Source organism: Tamandua tetradactyla, chromosome 23 (genome assembly GCF_023851605.1).
Source record: "Tamandua tetradactyla isolate mTamTet1 chromosome 23, mTamTet1.pri, whole genome shotgun sequence".
Classification (NCBI taxonomy): Eukaryota; Metazoa; Chordata; class Mammalia; order Pilosa; family Myrmecophagidae; genus Tamandua; species Tamandua tetradactyla.
The window spans coordinates 23979680-24001928 of NC_135349.1; the positions used below are offsets into that span (position 1 = coordinate 23979680).

Here is a 22249-nt window from a genome sequence, read left to right on the forward strand (position 1 = left end):
CTGAATTTCAGATAGTTTCGAACAGTTACAGAGCTAGAACAAAGAAACCGGCAAAATCTGGAAATCTGAAAGGGCTTCCCAGTCTGGAAAACGGAACTAGAACAAACTGCACATAAAAACCCAGGAAGGCCATCTGCTCTGGGCTCAAAGTGGAGATGGGGAAAGGATCCTTTGCAATGAGAAAAGAAAGGAACATCAAAATTAGTCTATCTGGTTTTTGTAAGAAGCTTGCTCACTGTGATCTATTGAAAGTCAGCCCTCAACACAAGGGTTTAAAAGAAAACAAAATTTAAACAAAATTTAAAATAATAATTATTCTACACCACAGTGAACTTCTGTTCGACCAAGATAGCAGTCTAAGATGTTCCAGGATGCCATTCTCCCACAGAATCTTTGAACAGCTAGAAAAACTGGCAGCATCGCCTTCCTCAAAACTCCATAAAAACAGTTAAAGGGCTGCAGTAACTGGGTGAGTGCCGAATCAAGAGAATGCAGCTTTTAAAAACAGTAGGAGAAACACGTGGTATATAAAAAAAATAAAAGCTGCAAGTAAGGATAACTATATGGGAAAATATAAATGCTTGCACTATTACATATTTTTTGGTATGTAACTCCACTTCTTACCTCATAGTTTCTAAAATGCAAATGCATAAAAAATAAGGATATTTCTTGGGATACAGAGCAGAGTGGTGGATCTGAGAGGCAAATGGAAAATATCCAGCATAACTTAGGACTCACAATCCCACTCTGAGAAACTTTTCCACATGTCCACAAAAGGACATGCAAAAATATGGCCTGGAGGCATTGTTTTCAGTATCCATAAATCTTGGGGAAAACCTGAATGCTCATCAATAAGTCCAGATAAATTGAGATATATTCATTTGTTAGTACAGCTGTTTAAAATAAATGAACTACAGATAAATACACACATATCATATAGAAAGATACCTGCATTATGATAGATACTACATGAAAGTATTTAAAACAAACAGAAAAAACAATTGTTAGATATTACTTACACCTACTTATATGTAGTATAAGCATAAAAACATGAATAGAGATACCTGAAATCAGGCCAAAATCATGATAATTTCCACTGGGGAAAGAGGACAAAGGAATAATATTGGGGAAGATGGAAAAATGGGCTTTCGATGATATTATTTATTTTTAAAAGATATGATGTAAATGTGACAAGTCTATCCAAATAAATGAATGTCAAAATACCAATAACTGCTATGAAGATAAAAAAAGACAGAGGAGGGATAAAGAATGATGGTGGATGATACTTTAGATTTTAGAGGGATTACGAAAGGCCTTCTGGGAAGGAGAATTGGAACAGAGACCCAAATGAAATATGAAAATATCCAGGGACACAAACTCCAAGTCTAAAAAAAGAAAAAAGTAATGATAAATCTATGGTTTGGAACATACAATATATAAAGATATAATTCATAAAAATACAATAAAAGTTGGGAGAATAGAAGGGTATACGAACAGTGTTTGTATATACTATTGAACTCAGGGTGATATCAATTCAAATGAGACTGTTATAGATTTAGGATGTTAAATTTAAGCCCCATGGTAACCATAACAAAATCTGAAAAATACATATACAGAAGGAAATGAGAAAGGACTCAAAGTGGAACATTACAAAAAAATTGAAAAAGTATGAAAGCAGGCATTCATACTTGAGGGACAAAAATGGTATAATACTTACAAAGACATCAATAATGGATAGAACATCTAGACCAGATGATCAATAAGGAAACAGAAGACTTGAACAATACTTTGAACCAACTAGATCTAAGAGACACTTATAGAACACTTCATCCAACAGCAGTGGAATACAGATTCTTCTCTGGTGCACATGAATAATTCTCTAGGATAAAACATATGTTAGGTCACAAAACAAGTCTTGATAAATTTTAAAATATTGAAATCACACAATGTATCTTTTCCAATCACAATGGACTGCAGCCAGAAATCAGTAACAGAGGAGAAATGGAAAATTCATAAATACGTGAAAATTAAACAATACACACTTAAACAACCAATGGGTCAAAAAAGAAATCACAAGGGAAATGAGGAAATATCTTGAGGTTAATGAAAACAAAAACACAACACACCAAAAACTTATGGGATACAGCAAAGGCAGTGCTGGGATGAAAATTAACAGCTCTAAATTATAAATTTAAAAAATACAAAATATCTCAAGTTAGACACCTTACCTCATAACTAGAGGATCTAGAAAGGAAAAGCAAATGAAAGCCATAGTGAACAGAAGAAAGAAAGTAACAAGGATTAGAATGGTGCTAAATGAAACAGATAATAACAATTTATAGATTCAACAAAACTAAAAGTCAGTCCTTTGAAAAGATCAATAAAATTGACAAAACTTTTGGCCAGACTGAGAAAGAAAAAGAAAGGATGTAGATAACTAAAAACAGAAATGAGAGGGTCGGGACATTACAACTGTCCCCAGAGAAATAAAAAGAATTAAAAGAGGACACTGTGAACAACTTAAACCAAAAAAGCAGGTAGGCTAGATGAAATGGGAAAATTTCTAGAAACACACAAACTACCAAAACCAACTAAAGAAGAAGTAGAAGATCTCAATAGGCTAATAACAGATAAAAAGATTGAAGCAATAACCAAAAACTTCCCAAAGAAAATCCAGGACCAGATGGCTTTATTCATGAATTCTACCAAACATTTAAAAATAAGACCAATCTTGCTCAAACTCTTCCCAAAAAACTGGGGGGAATACTTCTTAATTCATTTTAGTAGGGCAAAATCACCCTGATACCAAAGCAGATAAAGACTGCACAAGAAAATAAAATTACAAACCAATATTGCTTATGAATTCAGATGTAAAAATCCTCAATAAAATCCTGGTAAACTAAATCTAACAGTACATTAAAAGGATTATATACACCATGACTGAATAGATTTATGGAATGCAAGTATGGTTCAAAATATAAAAATCACTCAATGTAATATACCACATTAATAAGATAAAGGAAAGAAACCCATAATATCTCAATTAATCCAGGAAAGGCATTTGACAAATAATTTTTTATAATCCTTTCATTATAAAAACATTCAGAAAGCTAGGAATAAAATGGAATTTTCTTCACATGAAAAAGGGCATTTATGAAAAACTAACAGCGAACCTCACATTTAGTGATGAGACTGAACACCTGCCGACCATAATATCAGAAAAAAAGACAAAGATGCCTGTTGTCGCCATTATTATTCAACAATTTACTGTGTCAGTCAGAAGGAGAGATACCTAAGGAAATGTCAACCCACTCTAACACAGGTGTTGAAGCAATAGGAAAAGCATAACTCATACAGGCTCTGCTGGAAAGATGTTTTTTTTTTTTTTTTTTTTTTTTTTAAGACAGAGAGAAGGAAGGAAGGATAGAAGGAAGGAAGAGAGGAAGAAAGGGAAACATCTTTTTAAACATTTTCTTGTTTTATTGTATTTTGTTTCTCCGTTTTTGTTACATGGGCTGGGGCCGGGAATCGAACCGAGGTCCTCCGGCATAGCAGGCAAGCACTTTGCCCGCTGAGCCACCGCGGCCCGCCCTGGAAAGATGTTTTACTCACATAAAGACAGAGCAAGATCAACTTGACTAGTGGTCATCGGTTCCCACAGCCAGTTCCCCTTAGCCAGTGAGTCTCAATCTGTGGCTGATGCAGGGAGATGTTCTAAGCATAGCACCCCCCTCTTATGTACCTGTGCTGCTGCAGTGGAAGAACCACGCTCCTTCCCTGCCAGGGATAGATATACCACCCAGGTATGAGCTGGATGCCAAAAAACATGCTGTCAAATTGTCTCCAGTGAATGTTTACATATGCTTAGGACAATAGGGAAAGGAATGTACCAGCAGTTTCCTCTTTGTTTTTTCTTGCCAGGCTGACATACCTGGTCCTGAGCATGGGATGTTTTTGTGGGTCCTAGGGAAAGGCAGCAGGCCACACTAGAACTGCCCCCTATCATATGCTGGAAGTTCTAGCCAGGGCAGTTAGGCAAGAAAAAGAAATAAAAGGTATTGAAGTTGGAAAGCAAGAAGTAAAACTTTCAATTTGCAGATGACAAAATCCTATTCATAGAAAATTCCAAAGAATCCCCAAGAAAGTTATTAGAACTAATGAATGAAATCAGTAAAATTGCAGGATACAATATTTATACTAAAAATATGTTTGTTTCTATATACTAGTAATGACCAGAAATTAAGAAAACAATCCCATTTACAATAGCACTTAAAAAATAAAATGATTAGTAACAAATTTAACCAAGGAAATGAACGACTTGTGTTCTAGTTTGCTAGAATGCTACACACCAAAGACAGGTTGGCTTTCAATAAAAGGGGAGGCGCGCGCTGCGGCGGCCGCCGGGTCCTGAGCGGGTCCTGAGCGGCTCCGCGCGCTCACTGCAGCCCCCGCCGCGGATCCCGCCACCCCACCGCGTCGGCGCCCCTGCGCAGCTGGGCCAGGCCCGGAGGAGAAGACAAAGAGGCGCCTGGGCGGCCCGCGGGAGCCGCGCCGGGGACCGCAGGCTCCACGATGGTTTGCGGAGGCTTCGCGTGTTCCAAGAACTGCCTGTGTGCGCTCAACCTGCTCTACACGCTGGTGAGTCTGCTGCTGATTGGGATTGCCGCGTGGGGCATCGGCTTCGGGCTCATCTCCAGTCTCCGCGTGGTGGGCGTGGCCATCGCAGTGGGCATCTTCTTGCTCCTGATCGCTTTAGTGGGGCTGATTGGCGCTGTGAAGCACCATCAGGTGCTGCTGTTTTTTTACATGATTATTCTCTTACTTGTATTTATTGTTCAGTTTTCTGTGTTCTGTGCTTGTTTAGCCCTGAACAAGGAGCAGCAGGGTCAGCTTCTTGAAGTTGGGTGGAACAGCACAGCAAGTGCTCGTAATGACATCCAGAGAAATTTGAACTGCTGTGGGTTCCGAAGTTTTAACCGTAGTGATACCTGCCCAGCCAGCTGTGCTACAAGTGGTCACCAGTGCTTATCGTGTGCTCCGATAATAGGAGAATATGCTGGAGAGGTTTTGAGATTTGTTGGCGGCATTGGCCTCTTCTTCAGTTTTACGGAGATTCTGGGCGTATGGTTGACCTACAGATACAGGAACCAGAAAGATCCTCGTGCTAACCCTAGCGCATTTCTTTGAGTGAACAAGAAAAACCTTTCATAGTCTGCATTTGTTCAGTTTCTCCAACTTTTAAGTTAAGCTGTTTTACCCGTGTAAGGAAATAGTATCTGAAAAATGACATTATTGACAGTGGAAGTATATATTTCTACTCTTCTGTTTCTCTAAATGTTTTTGCTTTTCCATTGCTAAAAAAAAAAAACAAAAAAATTTAAGTGTGTGGTCTCCTAAGTCTCAGTAGCACCTGTGTGATCTGTGCACATGTTGTCTGCCGCTGCCCACTGTGGCCTTCCATAGCATTTGTATATGCAGAAGAAGTTTGTATGGCACTACTGTGTTGATCATATGGGAATCTGAATATCCACCTCACTGGAATAATTGTATGTAGCACAGTGCTGCATAGGTAACTTCTACTGGGAAAAAAGTTGAGGTTTGTTAAAGACAGGATATATGGAATTCTCTTATGTTCAGTTCAATATGGGAAATTCAAATTTCCATTTTTTTCCCTTAGGAAAGATGTGTTGTGGTGAAAATTGTTACTATCAAGTGATAATTTAGTTCTCGTAGTCTTTTAGGATTACATTAATGCATTCTAGAAATAGCTAGATCTTTAAGAAAGTGTTGGTTTAGTTTTTGGACTTTTAGAGGTAAGTGTGAAGGAGAAGTGGTCTCATGAAATGTACTACTGTATAAACATTTACCTTTTGCATTCAAAATTGAATGAATTTGAGTAATTCAGAAAGTATGTCTATATAATCTTGATGATCCTTTTGTAATAATTTGAGGTCCAAAAGACTGCATTTTTCAAGTTATCTTCAATGTGTTGGCCAGTATAGCAAAAAGATATTTGATTATCTGAAATACCTTTTTCATGAAATTTCTCAGTATTGTAACAGCAATTTCTCAAATCCAAACATGTTTGAATATGATCTCCCTGTAATTTGAAATTGAAATAGTATTGTGATTCTGTATATTATATTAGAAAAAAAATTAAAGGATGGAAAAAAAATAAAATAAAATAAAAGGGGATTTATTTAGTTAACGTATAGTTCTTCAGAGGAGAGGCAGCTAACTTTCAACTGAAGTTCTTTCTTACATGGGAAGGCACAGGGTGATCTCTGCCGGCCTTCCCTCCAGGCCTCTTGGTTCCAACAACTTTCCCCCCCGGGTGATTCCTTTCTGCATCTCTAAAGGCCTGGGCTGAGCTGCCAGTGCTGAGATGAGATATGCTGAGCTGCTTGGGCTGTGCTATGTTGAGCTCTCTCATTTAAGCACTAGCCAATTAAATCAAACATCATTCATTGCAGCAGGCAGGTCTCTTAGCCGACTGCAGATGCAATCAGGAACAGCTGGGGCTCACATTGCCATTGGCTCATGTCCACAGCAATAGAACTAGGCACCTTCACCTAGCCAAGTTGACACCTGAACCTAACTACCACATATCCACCCCTTGTCAACCTGGCAACTACACACATCATCTTAAACAATATTAAAGTGCAAAAAATTCTCTTCTGGCTGTGGACCTATGAATCTCAAAACAAGTTATCTGGTGCCAATATGCAAAGGAGGGACAGTCACAGGATCCACAGGGAGAAACTGGAAGGAAAGCCTGCAGGGAAAACACCATTGGTTTTCAAAGTCTGAAAGTCATTTATCTTTCAGCTTTAAAAGGTGGCAGTCCCACCATTTCCAAGGGCCTATACAGTGGCCCACCTCTTTCCAAATCAGCCTCTTTCCAAATCAACCTCAGGGAACATTGAGGAGACCACCTTTTTCTCAGTTCCACCCTCTCAAGGCATCAGGGCCACACCTGGGCTCTCTGCCATTTCTGGGGCACATGTTCAACCCCTTCATGTGGTGGCAGTCAGGCTCTCCCCAGTCCCCAAGAAGCATGCTGTACCTCTTCCAAGGCCTGAGGTGGCACAACTCTTCCATTGCAATGAGCTGGGAGACTCATCCTCTCCATGTATATGGGTGGATCCACTCTCCTGCCCCAGGTTTCTTGGCTTCAGACCCGAGTTTCCATGGTTCTCACTCTGCAAACTCCGATTTGTCTCTTTTGTGTCCCCCTTTTTCCAAATTGGCAGTGGTTCCGTTTACACCAACAGTCTCTTCAAGCACTCCAGGACTTCCCCATCATTCTCTTCTCAGTTCCTCCAAAATCTTCCCCTTATCCATCCAAAAAACCAATCCAATATATCTAGTATTTGCAAACCGCAGCAGTGCCCCACTTCTCAGGTACCAAATCTGTTCTAGTTTGCTAGCTGCCAGAATGCAACACACCAGAGATGGACTGGCTTTTCATAAAAGGGGATTTATTTAGTTAATGTATAGTTCTTCAGAGGAGAGGGAACAAACTTTCAACTGAGGTTCTTTCTTATACAGGAAGGCACAGGGCGATCTCTGCTTGGCCTTCTCTCCAGGCCTCTGGGTTCCAACAACTTTCCCTGGAGGGATTCCTTTCTGCATCTCCAAAGGCCTGGGCTGAGCTGCAAGTGCTGAGATGAGGTATGCTGAGCTGCTTGGGCTGTGCTACGTTGAGCTCTCTCATTTAAGCACTAGCCAATTAAATCAAACATCATTCATTGCAGTAGGCAGCCTCTTAGCCAACTGCAGATGTAATCAGGAACAGCAGGGATTCACACGCCATTGGCTCATGTCTGCAGCAATAGAACTAGGCAGCTTCACCTAGCCAAGCTGACACCTGAACCCAACTACCACAACTTGTATATTAAAAACTCAAAACATTGCTGAAAGAAATTAAAGAAGACCTAAATAAATGGCAAGAATTCCATGTTCATGGAAACCCTAATGTTGTTAAGCAATCTACAATTTCAACACAATCTCTATCAAAATTCTACCAGCCTTTTAAAAAATTTTTATTGATAAAACAACATTGATAAGCACATACATTCTTAATATACAAACATCCCATACATAGTATACAATCAATAACTCACAATGTCATCACATAGTAGTATATTCATCATCGTGATCATTTTTTAGAACACTTGCATCACTCCAGAAAAAAGGAATAAAAACTCATACATACCATACCCCTTATCCTCCCTCTCATTGACCACTAGTATTTCCATCTACCCAATACACATTTTTTAATTTTAACATTTATTCCCTCTATGATTTATTTATTTTTAATCCATATGTTTTACTCATCTGTCCATACCATAGATAAAGGAGCATCAGATACAAAATTTTCACAATCACATAGTCACATTACAAAAGCTATTTCATTATACAGTCATTTTCAAGAAACATGGCTACTGGAACACAGTTCAACAGTTTCAGGCACTTTCCTCTAGCCTCTCTAATACACCTTAAACTAAAAACCACCAGCCTTCTTTGCAGGAAAGAAAAGAAAAGCTAAATTTCAAATTCATATGGATTTTCCCAATAGCCAAAACAATCTTAAAAAAGACTAGCAATACTGGAAGACTCACACTTCCTAGTATCAAAATTTACCACAAAGTTGTGTTAATTAAAACAGTGTGTTTAAAAAACCAACCTAACAACAAACAAACAAAACAGTGTGTTAGTGGCATAAAGATGGACATATAGACCAATGGAATAAAATTTAGAGTCCAGAAATAATCCTATATATCTAACGCCAGGTGATAATTGAGAAGGGTGCAAATCCATTCAATGGAGAACAGTCTTCAAAGATCCACATGGGACAACTAGAAATCCACATGCAAAAGAATGAATTTAGAGCAAATCTTACATCATATATCAAAACTAAAATAGATCATTGACCTAAATATGAGAACCATAACCATAAAACTCTTAGAAGAAAACACAGGGGAAATCCTCAAGACTTTGGAATGGCAGTGTCTTAGATGTGACACTCAAAGTATGAGCAACAAAATTAAAAGTGATAGATTAGAATTTAGCAAAATGAAAAACTTGTGCACATCAAAGGGCATTATCAAGAAACTGTAAAGAAAATCTGTTTCATGGCAGGCCTACAGTGGAGCTGTGGTCCTTCCCTCTCCCACACTCTCTTTCTAACTGGTCTTTGAAATGAGAGGAAAACATAGGATGACCTGGATGCATTACCCCCTGCTACAAGCATGAAATAGCACTGACTTCAGTATTGCTAAAAATTGGACTCTTCATGAAGGCATTATGAGACTTTTTCTATGTTGGTAAAAGCTTCTTTGAAAATCTTCCATGTAAAAGTCACCTCAGCCAAACTCTAGGATAAAGAAGTTGGGGTACTTGAATTTGTTCACTTATGGAAGTCCCAGATAAGTCCATAAGAACAATCTTGGCTTATAGGTACTTCCTCTGTGGACCTTTGAGATGAAGTGGATGTGGCAGATGGTATTTTGTAAAAATGGCTGCAACAATATTTCTTTTCTAATATGCTCTTCCACTAGTTCCAAGCCCCTACCCTATACTATTGTCAGCCCCTACCAACATGAAAAAGTTAGAATGAACATAGTCCAACTACCCCTAAAGAATGGGATAGAAAAGATCAAAGGTAATGATGGAGTTATACAGAGAAGGTAGAGTTTAACAGATAAACATGATTGCTGAATCATTAAATTGATTTCTTTTATTCTCCACTATCTTAGAGCATCTAGAAGTAAAAACCTAAAATTGTGGAGTTGTAATCCATACCTAACTCTGAAATCCGTTCTACAACTAATTGTTGCACTGTGCTTTGAAATTTGTTGCTTTTTTGTAAGTATGTTATCTTTCATAAAAAAGAAAACAAAAAGTCAATTGTAGTGACAAAAAAAAATTTATTCCTTCTAGCCTATATTCTGGAGCAGCTAGAAGGAAAAATCTGAGATGATGGTATGGTAGTCCAGGACAAGCTGGGATCTGTCCTGTAACTACTTATTGAAGAGTGCTTTGAAAACTATTGCTTTCTTCTTTCTTTGCTTTGCATATATGTTATATCGTACAATAAAAAAGTCAAAAAAGAAAGAAAGAAACCGTAAAGACAACGTCCAGGATGGGAGGAAACAGCTGCAAATCCTGTATGTGATAAGGGTTTAATATCCAGAATATATAAAGAACTCTTACTACTCAAGAACCAAAAGACAAACAATGCTTGTCTAGGAGTGGAATTGCCAGGTCCTTTGGTAATTTTTTGTTTTTCTCTTTGAGGTGCCACCAAATTGTTTTCCACAGCAGCTGCACTTTTATCCATTTCCGGGTCATGCACAAGGCTTCCAGCTTCTTTGCCTCCTTGCCAACACTTGTTATTTTGTCTTATTGTTTGTTTTTTATTTAACAGCCACCCTGGTGGTTATGAAGTGGTATCTTTTTGTGGTTTTGGCTTGCATTCCTAAATGACTAATAGTTGTTGTTGTTTGCATGACTAATAGTTTTTTTGTTTCTTTGTTTTGGTGCATGGTCCGGAGATAGGTACATAAAGACAAATACTGTATGATGTCACTTATAAGAGATATCTAGAAATAGCAAATTTGCACAGACAGAAAGTAGATTAGAGGTTACAAAGGGATGGGCAGATAAGGGGAGAAGGAATTTTTGCTTAGCAGGTTAAAAAAAAAAGACAACTTAATTTAAAAAAATGGACAGAGGACTTGAATAGACATTTCTCTAAAGATATATATATGGCCAGTAAGCACATGAAAAGATGTTCAAAACCATCAGTCATAGGGTGCATGGGTAGTTCAGTGGTTAGAATGTCCGCCTTCCATGCATGCAGGAGACCTGGGTTCGATTCCCGGACCATGCACCAAAACAAACAAACAAAAAACTATTAGTCATGCAAACAACAACAACAACTATTAGTCATTTAGGAATGCAAGCCAAAACCACAAAAAGATACCACTTCATAACCACCAGGGTGGCTGTTAAATTAAAAAACAAACGAAAAGACAAAATAACAAGTGTAGGCAAGGAGGCAAAGAAACTGGAAGCCTTGTGCATGACCTGGAAATGGAAAAAAGTGCAGCTGCTGTGGAAAACAATTTGGTGGCACCTCAAAGAGAAAAACAAAAAATTACCAAAGGACCTGGCAATTCTATTCCTAGGTTTATATTCAAAAGAACTGAAAATCGGTACTCAAACAAATATTTGTTCACTGATTTTCTCAGAACTATATTCACAAGAGTCAAAATATGGAAACAACCCTAGTGTCCATCAATACATGAAAGGACAAACAAAATAGATAGACATATACAATGGAATATTATTCAGTCCTTAAAAGGATTGAAGGTCTGATACATGTGTCAACATGGATGAACCTTGAAATCTCTATATAGAGTAAAATAACCCAGACACAAAAAGACAAATAGTATGATTTCATTGATATGAAATACCTAGAATAAGCATATATATATATATATATATATATATATATATAGAGAGAGAGAGAGAGAGAGAGAGAGAGAGAGAGAGAGAGAGAGAGTAGATTACAGGTTTCCAGGGACTAGGTGGGGAGGAATGAGGATTTAATTGCTTAATAGGTACAGAGTTTCTGTTTGGCACATGAAAAAGTTTGGTAATTCATGGGGTGATGGCAGCACAATATTTGAATGTTTTATCAGTGATCTGCACACATTAAAGAAGTTAAAATGGGAAATTTTGTGTTATATATCTATGTTATCACAATTATTTTTTTAAAGAACTTGAAAAATATTCAAGGCACATAACTGAAAGAAAATTGGTATGCCACTTAATATCAGATAAAATAGATTTTAAAGCAAAACATTTTCTTAGGAATAAAGTGAACACCCCTGAACATAGATGTACAAAACACACAACTTCAAAGAATGGAAAACAGAATTTATAAGGCAAAACTGACAAATCCACAATTACAGTAGAAGATTTTTAACACATTTGCTTGAGAAATTGATTAATCAACAAGAAATAAGGAACATACAGCAGATTTAATGAATTGCTTTATCTAATGAATAAGCTTTATCTAATGGGTATAGCTACCTTGAACCTAAATATAAGAGAAAACAATTGTAGTTTGCTAGCTGCTGGAATGCAACACACTAGAGACAGACTGGCTTTTAATAAAAGGGGATTTATTTCATTAGTTCTTCAGAGGAAAGGCAGCTTTCATCTGAGGTTCTTTCTTACATGAGAAGGCGCAGAGTGATCTCTGCTGGCCTTCTCTCCCGGCCTCTGGGTTCCAACAACTTTCCCCAAGGTGATTTCTTTCTGCATCTCCAAAGGCCTGGGCTGAGTCATGAGTGCTGAGATGAGGTATGCTGAGCTGCTTGGGCTGTGCTATGTTCAGCTCTCTCATTTAAGCACCAGCCAATTAAATAAAATATCATTCATTGCAACAGTCATGCCTCTTAGCTGACTGCAGATGTAATCAGGAATAGCAGAGGTTCACATGCCATTGGCTCATGTCCACAGCAACAGAACTAGGCACCTTCACCTGGCCAAGCTGACAACTAAGTCTAACTACCACAACAATATTTTAAATACCAAGAACTTATTTTAATAAGAGAAATTTTAATTTCCAACTCTCTAAAGTTCATAAACAGACTAATGATCTATAGTGAACTTTATTACACTTTGCCTGGGCAATATTCAACCTAGCTTTGTTTCTTTTCTCCCCCCAACATTTAATTTGAAAGTTTTCAATCCCACTAAAGTTAAAATATTTTATAGTGAATACCTGCCTATCATCTTGACTCTACCATTAACATTTTTAAAATCGTTTAAAAAAATTTTTAGTTTGAATACTTCCATCTTTCAAATGAAAGAATCATCTTTCAAACTTACAGGACAGTTACAAAAATAATGCAACCCCCATATAGAGAACTCCAACATACCCCTATACTCCCAGATATGCAGATCTACCAATTTTAAGATTTTGCCACATTTGCTGTATCATTCTATCTATACATCTATCAATCCATTTCCTTTTTTTTCTTTGATAATTGAGATTTTATTGGTTGTTTTGAAGATCAGCACACAGACATTATGAACAATTTGTACACATTCTTTTTTTTTGCACATAATTCTTAAATTACGTGCTGAAAATCTAAAAAGCCATGTAGTTGTAATTCTTTTCTAAAGTTATTCCAATGACTTTCCAGTTTAAAATTTGGAGATAAGTTTTCCTTAAGAGGCTATCAAGTATCGCTATCTTCAAATGGTGATACGCTGTTACATTTTAAGTCCCGCTAATTCACAATTTAATATTTAATATCATATATATTACATACTCACATTTCCGATCTTTCACAGCACATAACAAAGTTACTAGGAAAACTGGACGACCATGACCTAGGAAGTTACAGAGTGCACACAGTTCTGAGAGGGAGAGCCAAGACCAAGGAGCAGTTTTAAGAAACAATTCTACTAAAAAACATGGGACTAGAAGTAATTTAAAATATTCAACATATCTTAAATGCATGATGGTGACTCCAAATCGCCATTTGGAATGCATCGTATTATATAAAAACTGCCACCCCCCTCTCAATGGAATGTTAGGTTGACATCCAAGACAGTCAAAGTCTTCCATAATTCAATATCCCACTATTTTCTGTTTGTACCAAAAACTAAAGAAACAACTAGCAATTGATTTCCCATCTTTAAAAAAAGCTTTTACACTTTAAAAATGGGATGGGGTGGGCGGGCCACGGTGGCTCAGCAGGTAAGAGTGCTTGCCTGCCATGCCCGAGGACCCGGGTTCGATTCCGGGTGCCTGCCCATGTATTAAAAAAAAAAAAAAAAAAGGGATGGGTGGGATTCCAGGTTTCTTTTTGAAAATGTTTCCTCTAGACTACTTGCATTTACAAAACAGTTGATAAAAATACTCCTCTGGATTGTACAAGGGAGAAACAGAGGCCAGTGATAAGACATGGTATATGATATTAATCAGACTTGGTTTCTTTCTTTCCTGCTTCACCGGAGGCTGTACTCTCCTCATTTTTAGTTTCTACATTTTCTGCAAATAAATCTTCTTTAGTTTCTCAGTCAGCCACTTGGGCTTATTTTCCTTTTGGTGGCACTTTTTTGTCTGAAGACTTATCCTTTCCTACTGCTTTTTTGGCTTAGTTTTCACTTTCAAAGGAGCAGGTTTAGCTGACAAGCTCACCTACCTCCTGCTGAGCCCTCCTTCCCTGCCCCTTCTGCCAGGCTGACCTTCCTCTTGGGCATCTTGGCAGCAGGGAGGGCATATGCCAGGTGCTACAGGCTGCGGCAAGCTGAGAGCCTTTGTGAAGCCAGGCTGCTGGCTGCTGCTGCTCCTACCACCAGTCCTATCAATTCATTTTCTGAACATTTGAGTGTAGGTAGTATCCACTATACTCCTTGAACATTTATTACTGCCATATACATTTCCTAAGAACAAGAATATTCACCTATGTAACACCTTAAGTACAGATATTAAGTTCAAGAAATTTGTTGGCACGGCTCAGTTCTGCCTGAAGGCTCTAGAGGAGAATTTCTTGTCTTTTCCAACTTCTGGCAGCTCCCTGTATTCCTCAGCTTGTGGCCCCCTTTCAGCAATGGCATCACTCAACCTTGGTTTCTGTCATCACATCTCCTTCTCTAACTCTGGTTCTCCTGCCTCCCTCTAATAAGGACCCTTATGATTACATCTGGGTAAGATAGCATAGTCTTCCTGTCTTAAATTCCTTAGCTTAATCACATCTGAAAAGTACCTTTTACCAATGTAAGGTAACATATTTAAAGGTCTCATGGATGAAAATATGGACATCTTTTTGGTCACTTACTTTGTCTACCACATTACCTGAATAAATGAAAGACCTTAAGACCACGCTTTTTAAATCTGAGTAGCTTAAAGGTAAAAAGTAAATATAGTATCTATTCTGGATTTATCAAGTTTTCTCGAGAGTTTGGGGAAAAAGTTAAGCAATTTTAAGTGGTAAATGGCTTAAAACACTGCCCTTCTCTTCAAATATGCAATTCCACATCTAGGATTTATTCTATAGATATGCTCAAAAGTATGCCCAAAATATTTCTAAGGATATGCAGTGCAGCACTGTTTATTATAGTAAGACTGGAAACAAACTAATTGTCTATCATTAGTGAACTGGTTAAATAAATTGTTTTGTCCCTACAATGGAATACTATGCAGCTTTTTTAAAAAAACAAATCTGTATTTGATGAGGTAGAACAATCTGCAGGCTATATTAAATGGGGGGAAAAAAGCAATGTGAGAATGGATAAACAAAATGTGGAATATTCATATAATAGACTATTATTCAGCCATGCAAAGGAATAAAGTTCTGCTACAACATGGATGACATCATTATATTGAGTGCAAAAGCCAGACACAAAAGGACAAATGTTGTGAGTCTACTTATATATCTAGAATAGTAAATTCTTAAAGACAGAAAATAGATTAGGGATTACCAGGGGCTGGAGGAAGAGAGAATAGGGAGTTATTGCTTATGGGTACAGTTTCTGTTTTGTGATGTAAAATTTTTGGTAATGGATGGTACTGAGAGTAGGGCAACAGTGCAAATATAATGAATGCACTGGACTGTACACTGAAAAATTGTTAAAATGGAAAATGTTATGTTATTTATGTTACCATAATGAAAAAAAGTATTGTGAACAGTGTGTTTGGTATACTATTTGTGAAAAGAAAAAAAAAAGACATAGTTGTTTCTATATATCTAAACTATCTCAAAAAGGATGCATAACAAACTGGTAACAGAGATTGTCCCTGGGGAGGGGAAAGGGAAAGGGACTAAAAGAGGGAGACTTTTTTCCAAAAATTGAAGCATAATGTACATACAGATAATTTCACATATCATAAGTATATAATTTTCACAAACTGGATAGCCTAGAGTAATCAGCACATACCTAGATCAAGAAACAGAATATTTACCAGCACTGTAGAAGCAAAACAGGTAACAACTATCCTGATTTTTAATAGCCTAGTTTTGCTTATTTTATACTTTTAATAAATGGAATCATATATTGTATAGGCATACCTCATTTTATCGCACTTCACTTTATTGCAGAGTGTATTTTTTTTTTTACAAATTGAATATCTGTGGCACACCTGTGTAGAACAAGTCTATTAGCGTCAATAGCAGTTGCTCATTTAGTCATCACATTGTAATTAAGGTATGCACATTGTTTTTTAGACATATGCTATTGAATAGTAGACTACTAGTAGTGTGAACATAACTCTTACATGCACTGGGAAACCAAAAAATTCATGTGACTCACTTTATTGTAATGGTATGGAACTGAGCCTGGAATATCTCCAAGATATGCCTGTATATTCTTTTGTGTCTGGTTTCTTTTGCTCAACATTTCCACAAGATTCACCCTTTTTATACATGTAGTTGTACATCATTCATTCTCATAACTGAATAGTTTTCCATTCAATGAATATCCATTCTAACAGTCGTGGATAGTTAGCTTCTCATTTCTAGCTCAACTAGTGTGCTAAGAACATTTGAACACCTGTCTTTCAATAAACATATGTATGCATGTCTGTTGGCTATACACTCAGGAATGGTGTAATGGTCATGGGGTATGCATATATTCATCTTTAGAAGGAACTGTCAGTTTTCCAAAGTGGCTGCACCAACTTACACTCCACCAGTAGTGTAAGAGAGTTCAATACTTGACAGACCTACTTTTGACTGTTTTCTTTTGAAGCTGCTTATATTATCAAATAGGATGCAAATCTGCATGCATTTTAAAGCTTTATGGGTTTTACTCTAGGAAAAGGCAACGTTATTCTACAGACATGTTTTATTATGTCTCTAGAACTTTCCTCCCTTGCCCCTATGAATACTTGGTTGGAAAAGTGTGAAAAACAGTCTTAAGAGATCTGATTCATTTTTCACTTTTATTCTCATTTATGAACTCTAATTTGAACACAGGTTTTATTATTGAGATAGGGTACAAATTAAGTACTTACTTTGTGCAGGGAGCTACACTAAGCACTTAGCTGAACCTGGGAGTCAGAAAAGTCCTTTGAATCTCGACTCTGCCGCCCAGAGGAGTCACGTGGCCTTTCTGTCCTTCAGCTTCTGCATCGGAAAAGGAGAGACATCTGTCAACTCGGCACAGGGACCACATCAAATGCTGGATAGGCACCTGTTCCCGCAACCCGTCCCGGGCTAGCCCTGCCCTGAGTGCCCAGGGCACCGGACTGGAATCAGCCGCCCCTCACTCGCTCCCTTTCAAAACCCACCTCAGTCTTAGTCTCAGGCTCTTACCTCGAAACCCAGGGCATCCGGACCAGCGCGTGGGACGTCTCACGTAAGTAGAAGAGGGCAGCTGCAACCCGTCAGTATCGCTTTCCCGGGTGGCTGACCAAGAAAAGTGAAGTCAGAACAGACCCTATCACCTCTCGGCGCCGACCACCTCCACACCAGTCGCTCCTTCACCCTCAGCCTTTCAAAGAGCCCGCTCCGGAATGGCCAATCACAGCCCTCTTTTTGCCCAGGCCCGCCTGGCGCCGTCCAATCATTGCACACCATCCGTGAGTCAGTTGTGTTTGGGGTCCGCAGTCCCGTCTGGTTTCCGCCGGGATACGTAAGGGCAGACAGGAGACACAATGGACATTGAGGCTGAAAGGCGCCATCTTGCTTAAGGGTAGGATTATAAACCTTTAAGGGCATTTTAGAGGAAAGACAGGAAAGGTGTAGCTCTTCCACGCATCCCGTAAACCTCCTTTTGCAAAGCACTGAGGGGGTTTCCCATGGCGCCGCCCCCCAGCTCCGCTCCCCGGGGAGACGGGACCAGGGCGCAGGAGGGGAAGAGGGTGGGGTGGGGGGTGATGACCGTCGTGGATGTGTAACCTGACCGTGCACTTCGCTCTGGAGTGGGAGTGTCTGCAGCCCTCCCAAAGGGTGCTGTGCCCGCACGTGATGCGGAGACCTACGGCCACCTGGGTGCTCTCGGTGAGACCTGAAGGTTTGGCCAGGACTTCCAGGAATCTGTGGGGAAGGGGGATATTGGGGTTCACAGGGGCAGCGGGTTGGAAGGGGAGCAGTGAGGAAGCCGTCTTATCCTCCTCTCTCCGGCTCTCAACCGAGTCAGTGTTTCCCCTTCGCAGGTTTTTCAGGCCGCAGACCAACTCTTGGGTGGAAGAAGAGGTGGGGGCGCGGAACCCTAAAGCCCAGGAGGTGGAGAGACCAGCAACTGTGAGCAGAGGTAAAGGAAAGGTGGCAGGTACTTCATTTTAAATTCCCAGTTTGTACCCTATGAGAAACCCCCAACGCATCACACACACACACACACACACACACACACACACACACACACACACACACCGCCCCACTCACATCTCCAGCACACACTCCGCTTTAAAAGGCCGGTCTTTTGCGAGTCTCCCTGCGCCTTACCTCCGGAAAGATTCCTTTCTCACTGCAAAGTCCCCCAATTGGCCCAATAAAACTGCTCAATTTGGAACTTACAGAACCATTTAATCATACTGAAAACAAAACAAAACTCAGTTTAATGCAAAATATAGGTTGAGTTTCCAGGTAGCCAAGGGAAAGGGGAAACACATTTTGTAATATGATTTTTGTTGTGTTAAAATGAAGATAAACATTCCTCCTGGGTGTTAATTATGTGAATCACGATGTAGTGGATGATGCAAGACAGATTTTAAAGTGAAGAACAATGTTTTTCATAGTCACAATGATATATTTGTTTTCAGAGGATCTTCCTGTAGGGAACCTAGACTGCAGTACATGTGTGTGGTTTTTGTGATGGCATCGAATGGCACCAGTGGAGGTCATTTAATGGCTGTTTTGCAAAGGGATCATAAACAGGTTCAGGACCGTAAGCTCCCTGAGGGCTGAGGCCATCTCTAGCCTCAAGGCCAACTGTGGAATGATTCCCAACCCCTACCTCTACTCCATCACCATTTATCTCCAGTTTTCAGGGCCTCTGTATGTTAACAACCTTAAGACTATGGAATTTTCTTTCTTACTCTAGGCTAGCTTTTAGGACTAAGCAATAGGACTTGACAAGACCCAACCATCCATCTTTGCTCCCAGGGGGCCATATACTCAGTCATTCCTGCTGCCTCCCAGAGAAGGGCTGCCAAGGTCTCATATCGGCAATGGTCTTATGATCTGGAACATGCTGCTAAGTTTCAGGTGTTATCTTTTTCCATCTCTCAGGATCCAAAGATAAGAATGAGGAGAAAGAAGGCTGAAGAGTCTGAAGCAAAAAGAGATGGAGGATGACGGAGGGTCTCTCCAGGAGTACGCCACCAGGCCCCAACAAAGCAGCCTGCCTAGGGCTCTACTGGACCCATAGGCTCTTTTAAGCCTTGGCTCCAGGATACTCCAACCCAGAGACTGCTCTACCCTTACCCAGTCTTCAGCTATCCTTCCCTCCTGGCCATGACCAGCATCTACTCCTGGGAGTGGCCCTTCCCCTGTGAACAATGCCAGGCTCGCTTCTTTCAGTCCAAATACTTCCTCCAGCATCAGTTCATCCACACATATGAGAAGCCCTGCCCCTTGCCCTGATTTAGGGTGCCACTTCCACCAGAGAGTAGCCATTCACAGGTGGGCTCACACAGAAGAAGCCCCACCTGTGCACAGACTGCAAGAGTCTCTTCACTTACCCATACATCCTGGCCATCTACCAGCACAAGCACACGGGTGAGAAGCTCTACAGCTGTCCTGACTGCAGCTTCCATTTTGCCTATATCCCTGCTGGCCATCTACAGGTGTACAAACATGGGTGAGAAGCCCTATCCCTGTCCTGACTGCGGCCTCTGCTTTAACTACTCAGTCACCTCAGTCCCTGGTGCATTCATTGTAACAGCCAGTCCTTTCTTTGTCCTGAAAGGGAAGGATTTTCAGTGCAATATGCCGTGGATGTCCACCAGTGCATCCATCGCTCTGGCAGCAAGGGGCTGAGGTGGCAGCAGCCTGCAGTAGGGCTTTCCCCATCCCTGTTTTGGAAGGTCGGGATCCCCCAATTCATTTCTGGTACTTTCCAGATGTATTTCAAGAGTATGGGTGACAGAGCTCACATGAGATGACCAGAGTGTTCTCTGGAAACAAGGAGGCAATGCTTAGGCTTGTTTGGGGTATGAGGAAGGAAAACAGAGTTGTGTGTTAGCAAGCAAGCAGAGGTATGGGAGCACACAGACAGTCCATGGGAAAGAATCTGAGGCCTCCTAAGCACTGGACTCATTTTCTGAGGCTACTGCTCACAGAACCTCGTATAGCAAGTCCCACTTGGGGTTACTTCACTGCAAACCATATGCCTAACCTGGACCTAAAGAGGGCTTTTCTTTCTGGATTGATCTTTCCCTTAGAATGCTCTGCCTCCTAGTTTATCTATCCTACATCTCGGGTGGGGTCATCCTCTTCCGGATCTCCCGGAAAGAAAGCCTATCCCCAGGACCCAGGCTCCTGTCTTAACCAGTGCAAGGACAATAAGACCCAGCTATAGGCAAGAAAACATGAATGGTATCAATCACTATTGGCTTCAGGACTGTGGCCTTAGGTGGGGAACTTCCCAGCCCCTAGTTCACCCTGCACCTAGTAGCAAAAATATCAAACCTAATGAACTTTAGGGTTGGGCCATGTCTTCACTATATGGATTGATGACTGCAATGCTTTTGAGATATATGCACATTCCTTGGATTTTATATCGTTTTGAATAAAATGAATATTCTAGACCACTAGCTGGAAATATAATGCTGGAGACATTCTTCTTTTTTTAATGTAAAAGAAGGTAGTAAATTATTTTTTCTGGATTTATTTATTTTTACATTTTTTGGTGTGAAAAATAACATATATACAATGAAAGCAATAAATTCCAGCATACTTTATAACAATTAGTTATAGAATGGATTTCAGTTTGGTTTGAGAGTTCCACAATTTTAGGGTTTTCCTTCTAGCTGCTCCAAGACACCAGAGACTAAAAAAAATATTAATAATGATTCCGCAGTCATGCTCATTTATTAAATCCTATCTTCCCTGTTATAACTCCTCTTCCTTTGATCCTTCTCCCAATCTTTAGGGGTATCTGGGCTCTGCCTTTCTAACTTTTTCATCTTGGAAACAGGTGTTGCTAATATGGGATACGAAGCTAGAACTAGTTGACGTTCTTGGAGAGGCTGGCCCCGTTGGGTTTCAGGACTTAACTGACCTAGGAACCCACCTGGAGGTTGTAGGTTTCTGGAAAGTAATCTTAGTATGTGAACTTTTTATAGAATCTCAGTAGAATCTTGGGTGTTCTTTAGAATTAAAAGGAATGGTTTTGGTTGGGGATTGGCAAACCATGGTTAAGTAACATTTGGACATAACAATTAAGAGAGATCTTTCTGAGCCATTTAGATTGTCAAAGAACCACTGCAAATACAAAGAAGAGAGTTTCATTAATAGTATAACAATTAGCGAATTGGGCAACACCAAGTAAAAAGCAGGTGCTCCAAAGCATTCGGTGGAGGGGGGGGGGGTGTATTGGAAATTTATAGTCCAAAAAAGGGAAATGGCAGTTGTTGGGCATATTCTGCTCTAGTGGCTTATTGGAAATGTGAAACAACAGGAAACTTGTTTGAAGCTGATTGGCCAGCGCTTAGGTTTCTTTTCCTCATCCTATTTCTTGTAAGCTTAAGTTTCATTCTCCAGCCTGTGCATGGTTAAAATCTAATTGCGTCAGCACAGGGCGTCCATCTTGTGCCCCTCCTTTGCTAGGAACCACTCTGTAATCTGGGGCCTGAAAGTCCGTTTAGACTTTCTTTCACAAGATCTGGTAGCCCTACTTTTGAACTGAAAGTGTGGAGGGAATAAACAAGGAGGTGGGTGGGACAAAACATGTCTTAAGCTTGAATACTTACTCCAAGCCACAAGGGGTGCTGGGTGCCTCAAATACCTCTTTTGTACAAAAGACTGTTCGTCTGCCCCCATAGATTCCAAAAATGATCCTTAATTGGAACTAGGTGTTTTTTATGTACTTTACCATATAGCCTCTCTTGAGTTCCTTATGAACTCAGTTCCTTATAAACTATGTGGCCTTAAGCATATTCTGAGCCTCAGTTGCCTTAATTGTATAATGGAGCTAATGTCAACCTTACAGGATTGTCTGAGAAAAAATGTGATAGGTATAAAGGTACCTACCATGTCTTTTCTTTTTAAATATA

The 22249-nt window shown here is 39.7% G+C and overlaps 1 long non-coding RNA gene and 2 pseudogenes across 1 annotated transcript; 2 read left to right on the forward strand and 1 right to left on the reverse strand.

Moving 5' to 3' along the window:
• The first annotated feature begins 4386 nt into the window (after positions 1 to 4386).
• Positions 4387 to 5552, forward strand: LOC143667247 (tetraspanin-13 pseudogene; annotated as a pseudogene).
• Positions 5553 to 12756: 7204 nt separating this feature from the next.
• On the reverse strand, positions 12757 to 18397 carry LOC143667249 (uncharacterized). Its single transcript, XR_013167963.1, has 3 exons — positions 17346 to 18397; positions 17045 to 17156; positions 12757 to 13416 (listed from the first exon to the last, which is right to left on the reverse strand). It is a non-coding gene; the product is annotated as an uncharacterized LOC143667249 (long non-coding RNA).
• A 458-nt stretch (positions 18398 to 18855) lies between these two features.
• LOC143666725 (uncharacterized) lies at positions 18856 to 20875 on the forward strand (annotated as a pseudogene).
• The last annotated feature ends 1374 nt before the right edge of the window (positions 20876 to 22249 follow it).